The following is an 18,071-nucleotide window of genomic DNA, read 5'->3' as shown; positions in this document are numbered from 1 at the left end:
TTCCTCCTGAACCTGGTGGAGCTGCAGTTCTTTCCCTGCCAGCAGGGTCTTTCCCTGCCAGCACCTTCTTGCGGCCTGCATTGGGTACTCCCACTTCTGGGCTGGCCTGCTCATCCTCCCCTGCTCCCTTCTAACAAGACAGCCCAGGGTTCCAGGAGCCCTCCTGCATGGAGGTGTAGCTGGGGAAGTGCAGACCCCAGCACAGCGTGCCCCAGGCTCACTGCCTGACAGTGAGAGGCAACCAGCTCAAGGGAGCAGCAGAGACCTGAGGTCTGACTGGGCAAAAAACCCTGCACTGACCATCACTCTCCTGCCTGATCCTTGAGTTTGGGGAATGAGGCATGGGAGTGGAGAACCCTGCTTCTTCCTGAAAGCATTACCTAAACAGATGTAAGATAGCAAAGTGATTAAGAGCAAGGTTTCTGGGTCCGGACTGCCTGAGTTCAAATCCCAGCTCTGCCAGGTACCAGCTGGATAGCTTTGGACAAGTTGCTTAACCTCTCTGTGCCTCAGTTCTTTCACCTGAAAAAAAAAAAATGGGGATAAAAATGAACCCTACCTCCTAAGAACACTGTGAAGATTAGTTTATAAATGTAAAGTACTTGCCAATAGTAGCTGATTGCAATAAACATTAGCCACTGTATTTTTTTTTCTTTTAATGTTTATTTATTTAGCTGCACTGGGTCTTAGTTGCAGCTTGCAGGATCTTTGATTTTCACTACGGCATGTGAGATCTAGTTCCCCGACCAGGGATTGAACCCGGTCCCCCTGTTTTGGGAGCTCGGCGTGTTAGCCACTGGACCAGCAGGGCAGTCCCTATCCATTGTGTTAAGCTTAGCTCTCTGGAGAGTTGCTTTTGCCTTGCTGTCTGATGCACCCAGAACTGTGAAATCAATTCCTAATTCCTCCTTCACTTGCTCCTATGGCTATTGTTAGCCAAGTCCCCACACAGATCCTCCTTCCCAGTCTCTCCTACGCTGTCCCCCTCCTTCCAGTCCCCCCATCACCTCCCTGGCTCAGACCTGCCTTCACTGCCATTGCTGAACCTGCTCAGCACCTTCCTGCCTGAACGGTCCCCTCCCTCCCTTCCAACCAGCACTTGCCTCCTGGTCAGCGCTCCAGCTGAATTAACCACTTGAAGCTCCTCAAGCTGGCATCCAGCATCTTCTATGAGTCAGCCCCAACTCTTTCCCATTCCAGCCATGCTAGGGGCCATGCCTGGACTTTCTTCCCACCCTTTGCTCCAGTCCCTCCTGGGGAGCTCTGCCCTGGTCAGCTTCAGGACCAAACTAACTGGGTTCCAGCCCTGCTTTGCCACTCACTGACTGTGTGATCTAGGACAAGCAGCTAGGGGTTTGGGGGCTCAGTTTCCCTCTGTATAAAAAAGAGACTGACAGGGACTTCTCTGGGGGCCCAGTGGTTAAGGCTTCACCTTCTAATGCAGGGGGTGTGGGTTCGATCCCTGGTTGGTGAGCTAAGATCCTACATGCCTCTTGGCCAAAAAAACAAAGCACAAAACAAAAACAATAGTGTAACAAATTCAATAAAGACTTTAAAAAGAGGTCCACATCAAAAAAAAAAAAAATCTTAAAAGAAAGAGAGACTAATAATACCCTCTTCACAGAGTTGTTGTGAGGATTAAACAAGATAATGTAAATGAAGTGCCAGGTGCACAATGTTCCTTAGCAAGCAGTGCTCTTACCATCTAAATTCTACTATTATAGGCTCAGATCCTAGCCTCTGTCAGTGAAGCCTTCCTTGACTCCTCCTCTGCTCTGTTCCTCCTCTGAGCCTCCATGACGATTCCACTCGACAATTAGTTACACACTGCTATGACTCCCCTTGACCATGGTCTTCAGTGGTTATTTCCATCCATCCTGCTGTGTGACTTTGCACGTATCTCTGATGTCTTTGCATCTCAGTCGCAGGAGGGGGAGAGGTGCTGTGCTTTGTGAAAAGAGGACACACAGTTCTGCTCTTAACAGTGCTTTGCATGGAATAGCGGCTTGATGCATCTATCCTGATTTATCCTGGTACTGTTAGGCCAGAATTAGGAGTGGCCGAACAGGGCTTCGTCTGAAGCGTGTCAGAAAACCACAGGAGATGGTATTCCTCTGTCTCCTTCCACAACTTGGGGCAATTTTTAACAATCATTTAACAGCTATGAAAGTTCTTTGCAAGGTCTAATTAGAGTCCTGCTTGCTGCAGTGGAAGCTATTCTCCTCGGGCTTCAGGCAGCTGGTGTCTAGGTCCTGAGTAGGAGTGAGCTAGTGCTTTTTGCTGTTGTTCAGTCACTCAGTTGTTTCTGACTCTTTGTGACTTCATGGACTGCAGCACGCCAGGCTTCCCTGTCCTTCATTATCTTCTGGAGTTTGCTCAAACTCATGTCCGTTGAGTTGATGATGCCATCCAACCATCTCATCCTCTGTCACCCCCTTCTCCTCCTGCCCTCAATCTTTCCCAGCATCAGGGTCTTTTCCAATGAGTCTGTTCTTTGCATCAGGTGGCCAAAGTATTGGAGCTTCAGCTTCAGCATCAGTCCTTCCAGTGAATATTCAGGATTGACTTCCTTTTGGATTTACTGATTTGATCTCCTTGCTGATCAAGGGATTTTCAAGAGTCTTCTCCAGCACCAAAATTCAAAAGCTTCAATTCTTCGGCGCTCAGCCTTCTTCATGGTCCAACTCTCATATCCGCACATGACTGCTGGAAAAACCATAGCTTTGACTAGATAGACCTTTCTCGGCAAAGTGAGGTCTCTGATTTTTGGACCGCCATGAACAACAATGAAAGGCAAAAAGTGCCTTTGGGTTATGTTAGTAAGCTTGGACACTACTCCTTAGGCCACGGGTTAGCAAAGTGTAGTCCTTGGGCCAAATTTGGCCCACACCTTTTTTTTGGCTGCACTGGGTCTTCATTGCTGCACTCAAGTTTTCTCTAGTTGTGTCAAGCAGGGGCTGCTGTCTAGTTGCTGTGCACAGCCTTCTCATTGCAGCGGCTTCTCCTGTCACAGAGCATGGGCTCTAGGGCACACAGACTTCAGTAGCTCTAAAGTTTGGGCTCAGTAATTGTGGTACAAGAACTTGGTTGCCCACAGCATGTGGAATTTTCCCAGACCAGGGATCGAACTAATGTCCCCTGCATTAGCAGAAGGTTTCTTAACCATTGGACCACCAGGGAAGTCCCCACCATCTGTTTTTATAAATAAACTGTTTTGGGGACACAGCCATGATCATTGGTTTCTATATTGTCCAAGGCTGCTTTTGCGCTGCAGTCATAGAAATGACTAGTTGAGACATGTGAAAAGCCTAAAATATTTACTATCAAACACTTTACAAAAAAGTTTGCTGATCCCTGTACTAGGCCATTGGAAACCTTTGAAGAATTCCAAGCCAGGGAGTGACATGATCGAGTTGGTATTTTAGGAACATCACTGGAAGATGTGTCAGAGGGGAGGAGGGAGCAGGTGACTGCGAGGAGATTGTTGCAATTGTCTGGTCAAGAACTGATGAGGCCTGAACTGAGGCAGTGCAGTGGGGATGGATAAACGATGCAGGCTGGAGAGATATTTAAGGAGAAGAACCAATAGGACATGAGGTCTGAGAAGGAGGGGATGCAGGGGGAGGGAGGAGGCAGGGAGAGTGGATTTCTGGCTTTACTGACCGAGGGTTAGAGTCATCAACCAAAAGGAAGAAGTCAGCGAGGAAGGCTTGCACACTTGGCTTGGGATACAGTTTACAAGTATTTGCAAGAGATGCGGAAAGTACCAAGCCCTCTAGTGTGATGTCTGCCATGGAGATCTGTGAGTTATCCATGGCTTGGGAGGTATTTGGGGGTCCTGGGAATGAACAAGTTCTCCTAAGGAGGGGGTGCAAGATCCAAAGAACAGAACACAAGGAAGAAATCCCAGGAAGCACCAACATGGAAAGGCCAACAGAAGTATGTCCAGCAAAGAGATTCAGAAGAAGAGACTCTAGAGGCCAAGCTGAGAAGAAAAGGCAGGTCAAACAGGCAGTGGTGAGCAAGCCTGAGAGGCAGTCCCTACATTAGCAATTGGTAGGTCATGGTTTGGGTGACTAACTTGTCCCATTTTGCCTGGAACTTTCTGTTTTGACACTGAAAAATCCCATATCTCCAGGGAACCCTCAGTGTTGGCATTAATGGCTTGTTGCTCTACTACTGACATCACCAAGAATGAGGTCAAGAAAAGTTTAGCTTGCAAAGTACCCCACCAGGACGTCCTTGGTGGTTCAGTGGTTAGGACTCCACGTTCCCAGTGTAGCTGGTCTGGGTTCGATCCCTGGTCAGGGAACTAGATGCCACATGTTGAAACTAAAAGGTCCCGCATGCTACAATAAAGATCGAAGATCCCACATGCTGCAGCTAACACCTGGTGCAGCCAAATGAATACATTAAAAAAATATTTTTAAAAAGTAACTAACTTCCGGAGACATTTATTTTCCTATTGAGCTGAAAAACCTATATCCTAGTTGGATCCTCTTTGAGTTACTGCTAGCATAATAACAACATGAAGCCCTCTCTTGGTACAGCACTTGACCATTACACAACTTTATTCCATCCTTACACAACCCTGTGAGGTAGGAGTTCATAGCCCTAATTTTATTGGAATGGAAGCTGAGAGGTTAAGCTCTCATGGCAAAATAGGCTCAATTTCAAGCCTCATAATTCCAGAAGCCCATGTCCTGGCTGCCTCTACAGCTCTGCTTGTAGATGTCTATAATCTAGGACGCTAGGCTGGAGGCTGGTGGGACTGTGGATCCCCTGCTTGTTGCAGAGTTAGGCAAAGGCCATGAAATTCTAGGGAGCATGGACTGAACCCTATAACCATGTGCAGATCAATACAGAAGGAGTAAGGCTGCAGGTTCAAACAAAAGTAGGCATATAAACTGAGGCCATCAAAGCTGTGTGCTGCTGCTGCTAAGTCACTTCAGTCATGTCCGACTCTGTGCGACCCCATAGATAACAGCCCAGCAGGCTCCCCCGTCCCTGGGATTCTCAAGGCAAGAACGCTGGAGTGGGTTGCCATTTCCTTCTCCAAAGTTGTGTAAGAGGGCCCATATTCTATGCAATAGCTGGGTTCTTTCATTTTTTTTTACTGCGCTTGAGTGGCTTGTTGGGTCTTAGTTTGACCACCAGGCCCCAGTAGTGAAAGCTCCAAGTTCTATCCATCGGACTACCCAGGGAACTCCCAATAGCTAGGCTCTTTTAAATATTGCTTTATTGTAGTAACATAGGGCTTTTCTGATAGCTTAGTTGGTAAAAAATCCACCTGCAATGTGGGAGACCTGGGTTCAATCCCTGGTCTTGGGATGATTGGTCAGGGTTGGGATGATCCCCTGGAGAAGGGAAAGTCTACCCACTCCAGTATTCTGGCCTGGAGGATTCCATGGGGTCACAAAGAGTTGGACTCGACTGAGCAACTTTCGCTCACTCATGCCTAACATAACATTTACCATTTTTACCATTAAGTGTATAATTCAGAGTCATTAGTTACTTTCACACTGTTGCACAACCATCACCACTATTCATTTCCATTACTTTTTCATCATCTCCAACAGAAACTCTGTACCCATTAAACAATGACTCCCCATCTCCTCCTCCCCTAGACTCTGGTAACCTTTACTCTACTTCCTGCTTCTATGAATTTGCATATTCTAGGTGCCTCATGTGAGTGGACTCATACAGCATTTGTACTTCTGTATACGGCTTCTTTCGTTTAGCATAATGTCCTTAAGGCTCAATCATGTTGCAGCCTGTGTCAGAATTTTTCCTTCTTTTTTATGACTGAGTGATATTCCATTGTATAAATGCCACATTTTGTTTATCCATACATCTGTTGAGGGATGGGCTCTTTTCATATCATTATACTTCTAATAAAGTTAATCATATATTTCTAATGTTTTTAAGTGTCATTTGAGAGACAAGGATACTATATGCCTCCTAAAAAAAGAAGACCATGCCACCTATGAAGTATTTGTCCCCTCAAAATAAAACTCAAATCTGCTCAAAGCTCTGCTGCTGCTGCTGCTGCTAAGTCGCTTTAGTCGTGTCTGACTCTGTGTGAACCCATAGATGGCAGCCCACCAGGCTCCCCCATCCCTGGGATTCTCCAGGCAAGAACACTGGAGTGGGTTGCCATTTCCTTCTCCAAAGCATGAAAGTGAAAAGTGAAAGTGAAGTTGCTCAGTCATGTCCGACTCTTTGCAACCCCATGGACTGCAGCCTACCAGGCTCCTCTGTCCATGCGATTTTCCAGGCAAGAGTACTGGAGTGGGTTGCCATTGCCTAGGGCAGACTAAACATTTGCTACACTGAGACCATATTTGTGTCTCTAGACCTAGTTCTCTCCTTAGTTCTGGTTTTATAAATGCTGGTAGTAAATCAAACCTGACTTATATAATGCATCTTATGTGGGAAATGTCTGTGACTCCAGGTATCTGACCAAACATGAGAAATTACAGCATAACTAGTATAATAGTGGGCTTTCCAGGTGGCTTAGTAGTAAAGAATCTACCTGCCAATGCAGGAGACGCAGGAGATGTGGGTTTGATCCTTGGGTTGGAAGATCCCCTGGAGGAGGAAAGGGCAATCCATTTCAGTATTCTTGCTGAAATAATCCCATGGACAGAAAAGCCTGGTTGCAAAGAGTCAGATACAACTGAGCAACTGAGCACGCATGCAGCATAACATTTGAAGATAACCACTGCTAATCTGATGATTACCTGTTGCCATTAAATGAATTGGGCTTCCCTGGTGGCTCAGACAGTAAAGAATCTGCCTGCAATGTGGGAGGTCTGGGTTCAATCCCTGGGTTGGAAAGATCCCCTGGAGGAGGGCATGGCAACCCACTCCAGTATTCTTGCCTGGAGAATCCCATGGTAAGAGGAGCCTGGCGGGCTACAGTCCTTGGGGTTGCAAAGAGTCAGACACAACTGAGAGCGACTAACACTTTAACTTCTTCACTTTCATTAAGTGAATTATATTTTTTTTAAAAAGTCAGTTAAATGCAACATGTGAATTTTGATTCATTCAAAAGTAGTTTTTTTAAAAATATGTTATGGAGATGATTGGAAATTTGAACATTGATTATCTGATGATATTAGTGAATTATTGTTAAAAAATTTTAAGTGTGACAATAGTATGTGGTTTTGTTTTTTAAAAAGTCCTGTCTTTTAGACAGATACACTAAAATGTTTTCAGATGAAGTGATATGATACCTGGAATTTGTTTTAAGGTTATGGGAGGAAGTAGAGTTGAAATAAGGTTTCCATTAGTTCATAACTATTGAAATTTTGTGATGGATAGTCAGGGGGTTGTTGTCTTATTTTGTTTGCTTTTGTCTGTGTTTGAACTTTCTCAAAATAAAACTTTTTTTCCTTTTCTCTACACAGGCTCGTCATTGCAGTGCCCGGGCTTCCCTAGTTGTGGGGCACAGGCTTAGTTGTCCCAGGGAATGCGGGATCTCAGTTCCCCAACAGGGACTGAACCCACATCCCCAGCATTGGAAGGTGAATTCTTAACCACTGGAGCATCAGGGAAGTCCTCCCAAATAAAAATTTTTAATGTCATTTGGGGCTTCCCTGGTGGCTCAGAGGTTAAAGCGTCTGCCTCCAATGCGGGAGACCCGGGTTCGATCCTTGGGTCGGGAAGATCCCCTGGAGAAGGAAACGGTAACCCACTCCGGTATTCTTACCTGGAGAATCCCATGGACGGAGGAGCCTGGTAGGCTACAGTCCATGGGGTCGCAAAGAGTCGGACACGACTGAGCGACGGAACGGAACGGAATGTCATTTCAGAGATACACTCCTTTATTGTGGGCTGACCTTCGGCAGGTGCTCTCTTCCAAGGATTTAGCTTCAAGTTCCCTAAAGAGCATTCTCCACCCACGTTCCAAGTGTCTATGCAAACGAATAAAGGATCTTATGCTAATAAATGCATTTTAAGGAACAGTATTCAACATGCGTTCTGTGGGCTTGGAAAAAACGGCTTGCCTAGGGATTTTCCTGGTGGTTTAGGGGTTAAGACTTCACCTTCCGGTGCAGAGGGTGCAGGTTCCATCCCTGGACAGGGATCTAAGACCCCACATGTCTCAAGGCCAAAAAACCAAGACATAAAACAGAAGCAATATTGTAACAAATTCAGTAAAGACTTAAAAAAAAATGGTCCACATTAAATATATATATATATATATGTATGTATTTTTTTTTTTTTAATGACTTTCCTACCTGCAATCCTTTCTGGAGGGTCATGTTGTAGTAGCTTACTATGTGACAAGTATCATCTAAATGCTCTACATTTGCCATTTCTCCTAAGCCTCACAGTACCTCTATGACTTACACATTAATATCAGCCTCCATTTTACAGATGGGGAGAGTCAGAGAGATTAACAAGGGCTGACATCTGTTAACCATTTACGATCTGTCAAGTACTGGGCTAATTGCTTTAAATGAATTTGCTTGTTTTATCCTTACATGCTTATAAGGTAGGCACTATTATTATCCCCATTTTATAGATGAGGCAATTGAGGCTTAGTGAGGCAAAGGAACTTGCCAACAGCTGCTAGACCAAGTGTTCCACTCTGCCCTGGACACAGCCCAGTTGCGTGATTCAGAGCAAGCATTCTGGTCTCCGCTATTTATTAGCTGTGTGGCCTTCGGTAAATTATTTCATCTTCCTCAGCCTGGTTTCTAATGTGCAAAATGGGGATAAGAACATCACCTCCCTGGTGGGATGGTGGGGTAGGGTGTGTGGGGGGCGTGATGGGAGGGGCTTAAGAGGAAGGGAATATATGTATGCATACAGCTGATTCACGTTGTTGTGCAGCGGTAACTAACCCAACACTGTAAAGCAATTATACTCCAATGAAAAAAATAATTTAAAAAAATATAAAAAAGAACATCACCTCTGTAATAGGGTGAGATTGAGCACAAAATGAGACAATTCCAGCCAAGGGGTTAGCATGATGTTGACCTACAGTGAGGGTTCAATTGTTGTAATCAATTTTTATTATCACCAGGCTTCTTGCTCAGGGCGCTTTTCCACTCAAGTCAGATTGCTTTGGGAGCTTAGGAATTTTCTGGAAAAACCGGCCTTTCTGTGGTCATCTGAGCTATTTTATGTGGACACTGCTGTGCCATTTTTCTATGAGGGGTGGACGGGGCTCCACTTTTACTTACAGCCAGTGCAGAGATTATTCTGACCTTTGAGAAGTGAAAGATTAAAAACAAGTGAGCTTGAGGCAAAGTCATTGTGGGTGTTACCCTGGTGTTTCGTTCTTGCCGGGTCTCTGAAATCAGTTCCTGGTACAGGCTAGAGGAGCTCTTAAGAACACCGTGTACTGCTCCAAGTGCCCTGATGTAGACACACATAAATAAAACAGATGTTAATATCTCTGTTTATTTACTGCCATGATATAGGGAAAAAAACACGGGCTTTGAGCCTTGGGGACCTCAATCTGAATCCCGATGCTGCCACTTGCAGGGTGTTTCCTTAGCTGAGAGTTGGGAAGGTTATGACAATAAAGCTAAATGTTACAGAATGCTTCCTATATGCTGGGTCCTTTTTACTCTTTTTTTTTTTAGGTTTTATTGGTTTTTATTAATATCTCCTAAACCATTGATAAGCTACTGGACGGTGGTGGTGGTTTAGTCGTTAAGTCGTGTCAGACTCTACAACCCCAAGGACTGTATAGCCACCAGGCTCCTCTGTCCATAGAACTTTCCAGGCAAGAATACTGGAGTGGGTTGCCATTTCCTTCTCCCCTTTTTACTCATTAACTCACTGAATTATTTAAAAAGTTGGTAAACTTTATTTTTTAAAGCCATTTATTTATTTTTTTGGCTGTGCCACACAGCATGTAGGATCTTAGTTCCGCTACCAGGGATTGAACCTATGTTCCCTGCAGTGGAAGTGTGGTGTCCTAACCACTAGACTGCCAGGGAATTCCCTTTAAAGCAACAGCAGTACTGAGCTCAAAGTACAGTGTTCCCATAATACCCTCTTCACCTCCCCACACACAGCCTCCCCACTGTCAACACCCTGCACCTGCGTGGGACAGTTGTTACACCTGATAAACCTACACAGCATATCATCGTCACTTAGTCTACAGTCTACGTTAGGGTTCACTCTCAGTGTTGTACGTTCTGTGGGTCTAGATAAATGCATCAGGACATGCATCCATCACTGTAGTATCAAATAGAGTAGTTTCACTGCCCTAAAAATCCTCTCCGCCCTGCCTATTCATCCCTCCCTTATCACAACCCTGACAGCACCTGATCTTTTTATTGTCTCCACAGTTTTACCACAGAGTTGGAATCACATAGCCTTGTCATATTGATTTCTCCTGCTTAATAGTATGCACGTTCCACCATGTCTTTTCATGGCTTAATAGTTTATTTCTGAATAAGAATACATTGTCTGGATGTATCTCTGTTTAACCATTCAGCTACTGAAGGATATCTCAGTTGCTTGTTAAGTGTTGGCAATTATATATAAAGCTGTTGTAAACATCCGTGTGCAGGTGTCTGTGTGGATATGTTCTCAACTCCATTAGGTAAAGAACAAGGACAATTGCTGGGTCATATGGAAAGAGTGTGTTTAGCTTTATAAGAAACTGCCGAACGGTCTTCCAAAGAAGCTGTACCATTTTGCATTCCCATCAGCAATGAATGAGAGTTCCTGTTGCCCCATACCCCCTCTAGCATTGGGCATTGTCTGTGTTCCAGTTATTGGTCTTTCTAACAGGTGTGTAATGGTATCTTGTTGTTTTAATTTGCAATTCTCTATGACACGTGTACCTTGGACAGCAAGGAGATCAAACCAGACAATCCTAAAGGAAATCAACCCTGAGTATTCAGGACTGATGCTGAAGCCGAAGCTCCAACACTTTGGCCACCTGATGCGAAGAACCTACTCACTGGAAAAGTGCTTGATGCTGTGAAAGATTGAGGGCAGGTGGAGAAGGAGGTGGCAGAGGATGACTCAATGGACATGAGTTTGAGCAAACTCCCAGAGATAGTGAAGGACAGGGAAGCCTAGCGTGCTGCAGTCCGTGGGGTCGCAAAGAATCAGACCTGACTTAGCGACTGAACAACAATGTGACATGTGATGAAGAACATATTTTCAAATGCTCATTTGCCATCTGTATATCTTCTTTGGTGAAGTGTATATTCAGGTTTGGGGTCCATTTTTCAATCGGATCATCTGTTTTCTTATTGAATTTTCAGAGTTCTTTGTATATTTTGGATAACAGTTCTTTATCAGATGTCTTTTGTGAGTATTTTCTTCCAGTTTGTGGTTTGTCTTATCATTCTCTTGACATTGTCTTTTATGAAGCAGAAGTTTTTAATTTTAATGAAGTCTAGACTGAACTGAATTGAACTGAGCTTCTTATTAATTCTTTCTTATCAATTTTTTGTTTCATAAATTGTGCCTTTGATACTGTATATGAAAAATCATCACCATATTAAAAATCAGCTAGGTTTCCTCCTGTGTTACTTTCTACAGCTTTGTGGATATGTTTAGGTCTATGACTCATTTTAATTTTTGTGAAGGGTGTAAGGTATGTGTCTAGACTCTATTTTTTTTTTTTTGCCTGTGGAGGATGTCCAGTTGTTTTAGCACCATTTGTTGAGAAGACTAAATTCATTTGACTTTCAAACTAATCTTTGAGGTGGGCATTTTTAATCCATTTTTTCAGATAAAAAAACTGAGGCACAGAGAGGTTTTGTAAGTCACTCAGAGTAATACAGGTAGACATGACAGAGCTGAGATTTGATCCCAGGCAACCTGACTCTTGAGTCCATGCATTCAATCCCTATCTATAAAAATAATGTCTCCTTAATAGATTTGTTGTGAGGAATAGAGATAGTGTTTAGCACATAGTACGTGCTCAGAAAGCAACTGTGATGGTCATTGTGCTACCTAGCTTCCCAGGTTTCATTGAAGTGCCATGTCCTCAGAGCAGCTTTCTTTCATTCCTTCAGCCAAGTAAGCCATCCATCACAGCATCATCTCATCATCCAAGGGATGACAGTGTGGTGAATCCCATGATATGCTAAGTTGCTTTAGTCATGTCTGACCCTTTGCCACCCATGGACGGAGCCTGCCAGTCTCCTCTGTCCTTGGGATTCTCCAGGCAAGAATACTGAAGTGGGTTGCCATGCCCTCCTCCATGGGATCTTCCTGGCCAAGGGATCTTTCTGACCCAGGGATTGAACCCGTGCCCCCTGCATTAGCAGGCAGGTTCTTTACCGCTAGGAAGTCCGTGGTGAATCTTACTGTAGTCAAAGTTCACCCCTCGCCCTCACCATATGAGTTCCCTAGAGAGAGGGTCCAAATCTGATATCTCTGTGTTCCTCAGAGTGCCTGGTGCTGCCCTTGGCACTTGGCAGGGTCTCAACAAAAGTGTGTTGAATCAAGTTTGGATTGCGTGCTATTTCTTTATTCAAGATACACTTTCTGGGTGTGGTCTGTTCCTCAGGATCTCCCAGCTAATACTCCTGAATCCCCTCGCTTGACCCTTCCCTGGTCTGTCAGGTTGAGCCACCTCTGCCTGGAGAAGTTCCGGGTTGGGCTGTTTATGGAGGCAGCTGCCGTTGTCTGCTACACCCTTTTTCTTGCACCACCCGGCTCAGTTTCTTCCACATTCTGGGGTACCTCCCTTCAGTATGGACACCGCCTGTAGAAGCGCCCATCTCTCTCTCAGCTCAAGACATAAGCCCTTTCTTGGAAACCTGGTCTCTAAATGCCTCTGGCCTCTTCGGGAGAGTCTAACATTCCTTCTCAATGGGCAGAGCAGCTCACCTGATATTGCCAGGACATGAGGACCCGGGGCAGACCTCATTCCTAAGAGCTTCTGAAGCTGTTAATCTTGGTGTTGTTGGGCTCCTTTAGGAGTGCTCCCCACTTATGGCTATCACTGCTGGGTCTTGGTTCACCCCCATAGACAGCTCCACCTGAAGCATGCCTCTCTCAAACCAGCCTACCAGGAATCTGGGGGGGTACATCCTGCCAGTGCCCTCTTGGCAGCCCCTTCTTTGGACTGGACCATACCGCATCCTCCTGTTTCTGCCTCTGCAGAGTTGCTCTGGGGAGATGTGACCCGCAAGACTCAACTGTTCAGCACTGCCCCAGGAAGGCAGCCTCTTGGACACAGCCAGCAGAGTCCACTGGCGCCCGCCTAGGACAGGGCCTGTTTTATACACTCAGCGTGATCCCAGTGCCCGCCCTGGGCGCGCCCAGCAGCCTCGGATGCCGGGTGCAGAGCAACCTCCAGGCAGGGCCTCTGGGACCCTCACAGAGGTCTCCAGGGCAGCGCCCGATGCCCGCCTGGCCCGCTCTGGAGGCGCGCCCAGGCGCTGCCAGGAAGGCCGGCCGTTTATCCCCGGAGCCGCCAGCAGGGAGCTCCCTTTCGGTTCGGCTCGCGCGGCCGCGGGGGGCGGCGCTGCGCTGCGCCGCGCTGCGCTCCTGCCCGGACCGGGCCGGGGCCGCTGGATGCCGCGTCTCGGCTCCTGCTTACTGTCGGGCGGGCTCCGGCGGCCGGTGAGTGCGGGGCGGCGGGGGCGACCGCTCGGTGGCCGGGCGGGCCCGGGGTGGGGGTGGAGGGGCGGCGGGGCGGGCTCGGGCCGGGAAGGCGGGCGGGCGGCGGGGCCCGCCGGCTCCTCCTCCTGCTCTCCTGTCCCCTGGAAGCGGCGGCCCGGACTCCCGGCTCCGGTCCCTGGCCGCGCCGCGCAGCTCGGCGCCGGGGACGCGGGGCCGATCCGGAGCGGGGCGGGAGGGCGAGCTCCCGCCCCTTTGCCTGCTTGAGCGGCGCGGGGAGGCCGGACAGGGTGGCCTTCAGTTTGGGAGGGTTCGGGGCTGGGGGGAGCCCAGGTGGCCCCGAGCTGCGGGGTGCAGGCTGCAGCCTGGGGGTGTAAAGGCGATTCTTGAGGCCAGTCCCAGGCCCCCGCCTCGACAGACCGATGGACCGAGGTTCGGAGGAAGAGCCCTTTATCCCTCCCAGCGGCCTTCAACCCTTTCACTGCCAGGCCGACACCGGGCTCCTCTCAAAGGAGCAGCTGCCAGACAGCTGGCAAAACAATGGAGACCCAGCTTGCCTGGGCCCCCTCTCCTTGGGACAGATGATGGGGGTGGGGGGTGAACCATAGGCTGCGGGGGATTAGAGCATGCAGGCTGCCCCCTGCAACTGGCGGCTCACCTCGCCTCTCCCTGCCAAGGGGTGGGGTACGTGTGGGAAGGTCGGCCCGCCTGCCCCAGGCCTCTGGGAGAGACTGACCCGACGCCCCGCCCTGCGAACCTGTCATGCCAGTTGCTTCACCAATGGGAAGGGGAGGTGGTAAGGTTCGCGATCCCCACTACCCCCCCACCCCACCCCCCGCACCGCCCTGCTGAGGGTGCTGCTGGTACCCAGCCTGGTAAAGAGTGGGTGCTGTTCCTGGCTGAGATAAGGCCTGCAGGGACAAGGCCTGCAGGGACACACTGCATATTGGGGCTTTGTTGGGGGTGGGGTGGAGTAGGGGGTGGGGGTGTCACCCTGTTGCAAGGCACATGTGTCCTGCTGATTAGTTGGAGAGGCTGCCAGTAGGGAGGGGGAGGATGGGGGAGATTGCCAGCTGGATTTTGAAGCGGTGCTCCTTTTGCCTGGTCACTTGGCCAATGGGGCATGTGTTTGGCAGTGTCCTCGTGGTTTGTGTTTGTGCAGGGAGGCTTGGGAGGATGCTTCCTAGGAGGAGCTCTCCTGCCTAAGGTCTTCCTGCCCTCAGATGGTCCCCCCGAATTATGGAATTGCATTTGCTCTGCTCTTCACTATGGCAATGATTTATGTGGGTTCATTTTGTCTTTTGGAGTGCCTGGTATGCTGGTGGCTGAGGAGGCCTAGTAAAACCCCCATATAAAGAGTTAAATGAGCTGAGTGTGTATGCACTGCAGTTAGGCTGATCAGGACGGAAGGTCGTCCAGGTGCTTAAGACAAGATCACCTTAGCAAGACATTGAATCTAGATGGTCAGGCTGCCTTTCCAGGTGCTTGCCAGGTCTGGAGCCCTTTTCTTGGGCAGGTTGGTATCCTGTTGTCATGGCAATGGGCTCCGCCTTGCCTCAGTGTTCTCCACCCTCTTAGCTCAGAAGTTGCTTTCTATTTGGGGATATTGAAAGTTACTCTCCTGAAGTCTCTGGCTTCCGGACAGACCTCACTGGCTCTTTCGTCAGTGGCCTGCCACCTCCCCAGCTTCCCCTCTGTCCTTTTGTGATGAAGACTTTCCAGGAAATATCCTCCTGGTTGCTGGACATGACTGGTTATATATAGCCTCGGGTGGAGGTGTGCTTGTCCATTTGGGGTTAGGAACATTGAAGCTGGGGCTCAATTCCAGGAAGATGATGGGGGAAACTATTGTGTTGGGGGGTTAGGGGAATGAGAAGGGTCACAGGTGAGAGTGCAGGGGGGGTGAGGGAGGGGGGGAATGTTGATGGTCACTTCCTGTGGGAGCTTTGAGCTTTGAACAATCAATGACCTGGCGCCTGGCAGCTCTGAATATCTGGTTTGTTTATAGTCTCTTGGCCTGGCTCAGGTGCCAGGGTGTGTGCCTGAGGGTTTCCTCTCATGCTTCAGGCTGTCCTCAGAAGCTTTCAGGTGGATATGCCCTTCCTGAATCCTGCCTGCTCCCTCAACCTCACTGCCTGGCAATTGGGGCAGCCAGCCTGTTGCCTGGAGCCCCCTTCATTGGCTGAGTTTGCGGCTACTCATTGAGGGGTGCGTGTATCTTCAGAAAGCTGAATCTGAAAACTCCAGTGTCCCCCCAGAGAAAAACACCTGAAGGTGGACTGGGAGTGGCAGAACTGGGGCTTGTGTGAAAGGGATAATCCACCCTGCTTGGGTGGAGCAGAGAGTTGTTGGAACTCAGGAAGCCTTGATCCAGGCTTGCTGTGTCACAGGTCTCCAGGGCAGCAGGGCTGTGCTGACTCTTTCTCAACCAGGGGTCAGTCCCCTGCCAGACCTCCCTCACCTGGAGTGGACACCGCAGACTGGAGCCAGAGCATCAGAGTGAGCAGGGTCCTGTGGGTGGCCCTGGGGCCCAGGCCTTGTCCTAGGCCTGCCCTGGATGTGGCGGGTAAAGCCAAGGGGCTCTGGCCCCATGTAGTTTAAACATTCGAGGGGATGGGAAGGCCCAGCCCACGCTGTGCTATGATTAACAGGCTTCCCGGGGACTTGGGTTGGGGGCTTGATGGAGCTTTTAAGTTCTGCTTTGCATCAGGCCCTGGGGTTCTTTATGGTCTGCTCACTGCACCTCCCAGCCCCACCCCCTTCACCATTTTTTGAGGCAGCCTAAATTAGAGGGTGAGGTGGTGCAGTGGTGGGAGCTGGGTTGGGAAGGGTGGGGAGCTGACCTGAAAACCCCACCCCCCACCCCCACTTTCCTGTCTTTTCTCTTGAGGTAGGAATTGTGTGGCTTGTAAATTATACACATTCCCTTGACATTTCAAATAGTTTATAGTCAGGCAGCAGTTTAAATTGTGGACTGACGATTTTATAGGGCCCAGGGCCCTTTCTCTCAGCCAAGTACTTCAGAGTCACTCACAAGGAATTGTTTTTGTTATTCTCTAGTATTCAGAGATGAGGGATAACTGGGCTGTTGGTCACGCAGCCAGTCAGCGGGAGAGCGGGATTCGAACCTGCCGAGTGTGGTTGAACTGAATACCTCTTCGGCAAAGGCCACATCTGAAGTCTCAGGCCCCTGGAGATTCTGGAGTTGGACTAGCTGAGGTCTAGAGAGAGGACGGGACTGGTTCAAGGTCACCCCGGAGGTGGGGTGTGGGGATGTCAGCTGAGGTTAGTGCCTTGCGGGCTGCGGCAGGCCCCGCGTGGGGCCGAGGAGGCGCACCTGGTAGAGCCGCGGGGGACCTGGCGGGGCTGCTGGCATCGCTCCCGTACTCGTTTCTCCCGGGACCCGCGGGATGGTTGCGTTCCAGGGGAGACGGTATCGCTGCGGAGGCGCCGCGGGGCCGCGGCTGCCCCGGACCGGGCCGCCTGGAGGTGCCAGGGCCGAGGTTCCCCGCGCGGCTGCGGGCTGGGCGGGGAGCGGGCGGGCGGGCGGGCCGGCTGGCTGATGTCATGTGAGAAGCGTGCAGACGGAGGGAGCGAGCACACCTGGAGCCAGATAAGCTCCGTGTGACCCGGCCGTGAGTCACGGGGCGCAGCGGGCTCGGCAGCACCGCCAGGAAGAAGCTCCGCGGCGGCGACAGGCGTCTCCCTGCGCTGTCCCGGGCCGGCTAGGTGCCAGGGGAGCCCCCCACCCCGGGCCACTCACGCGACTGCTCGGTGCGGGCGGGTGAGCCGGTCAGCGCCCCATCAAGGCCTCGGGGCCGTAGGAAACGGCCGCTCAGGGAGGTCAGAGGCCGAGCGAGAGAGGCCGGCTCTCTTGGGAAAGTATTTCCTTTGTATTTATTTATGAGTGCGGTCGGGGGGTGAGAATGGGGGCACTGACCGTTTTAAGTATCCACCCACAGCAGCCAAGTCTGGGCGCCCTGTCTTGGGATTCTAACGTTATAGTTTCCATTTCCTAGGGGTTTCTGCTTTGCCAGCTGCAGGGTGACCCATTTAAATCTGTTCCCGACTTAAAGCCACAAGACACCAATGAGACCTATTTTAACCAAGTCCCTCAAGTCACTTTTTTCAAAGCATAAGAAAGCAAGCTTTGAACTTGCCCTTGCAAACCCGTTTACAGCGGTAACGCTAAATGGATTGCTTACTACTTTGTCAAACCTTCCTTTTTCCTCTTCTGAACTCTAAAATCACAAAAGTAACATGCTAAAAAAAGGTCCCATCTGTAGCAAGTCTACAGGTGTTACCCTTCTGTGCCACTACTCCACAGAGAAAATCACGGATATATTTGTGTAATGGATCTTTCCAGGCTATTTTTTTAAAAGCTTGTCATAAATATTTTATATATTATGTATTTATAGTTTAATACTTATAAATAGAATTTTATATAAATTTTCTTTCTGTGGGAAATAAAGGGCATGAAGAAGAAAAATTATACATAATCCCACTATCTA

General features: G+C 48.9%; 1 protein-coding gene and 1 non-coding gene across 8 annotated transcripts in view; both read left to right on the top strand.

Annotated features, from left to right (window-relative positions):
• Nucleotides 1–6,275: 6,275 nt before the first annotated feature.
• On the top strand, nucleotides 6,276–6,403 carry LOC129544813 (small nucleolar RNA SNORA72). Its single transcript, XR_008683560.1, has one exon. It is a non-coding gene; the product is annotated as a small nucleolar RNA SNORA72 (small nucleolar RNA).
• A 7,043-nt stretch (nucleotides 6,404–13,446) lies between these two features.
• Nucleotides 13,447–18,071, top strand: part of MYO18A (myosin XVIIIA) — a 101,180-nt gene continuing 96,555 nt past the window's right edge. For all 7 annotated transcript variants that reach the window (XM_088828740.1, XM_088828739.1, XM_088828738.1 and 4 more), the window contains exon 1: nucleotides 13,447–13,563. The gene's annotated coding sequence lies outside the window, so the exon portion shown is untranslated. The remainder of the gene's footprint in view (nucleotides 13,564–18,071) is intronic.

Source organism: Moschus berezovskii, chromosome 20, assembly GCF_049115385.1.
Source record: "Moschus berezovskii isolate FMDL1 chromosome 20, NW_MosBer_1.0, whole genome shotgun sequence".
NCBI classification, from domain to species: domain Eukaryota; kingdom Metazoa; phylum Chordata; class Mammalia; order Artiodactyla; family Moschidae; genus Moschus; species Moschus berezovskii.
Note: the sequence above shows the minus strand (reverse complement) of the source record. Positions and strands in the feature narration are given on the sequence as shown.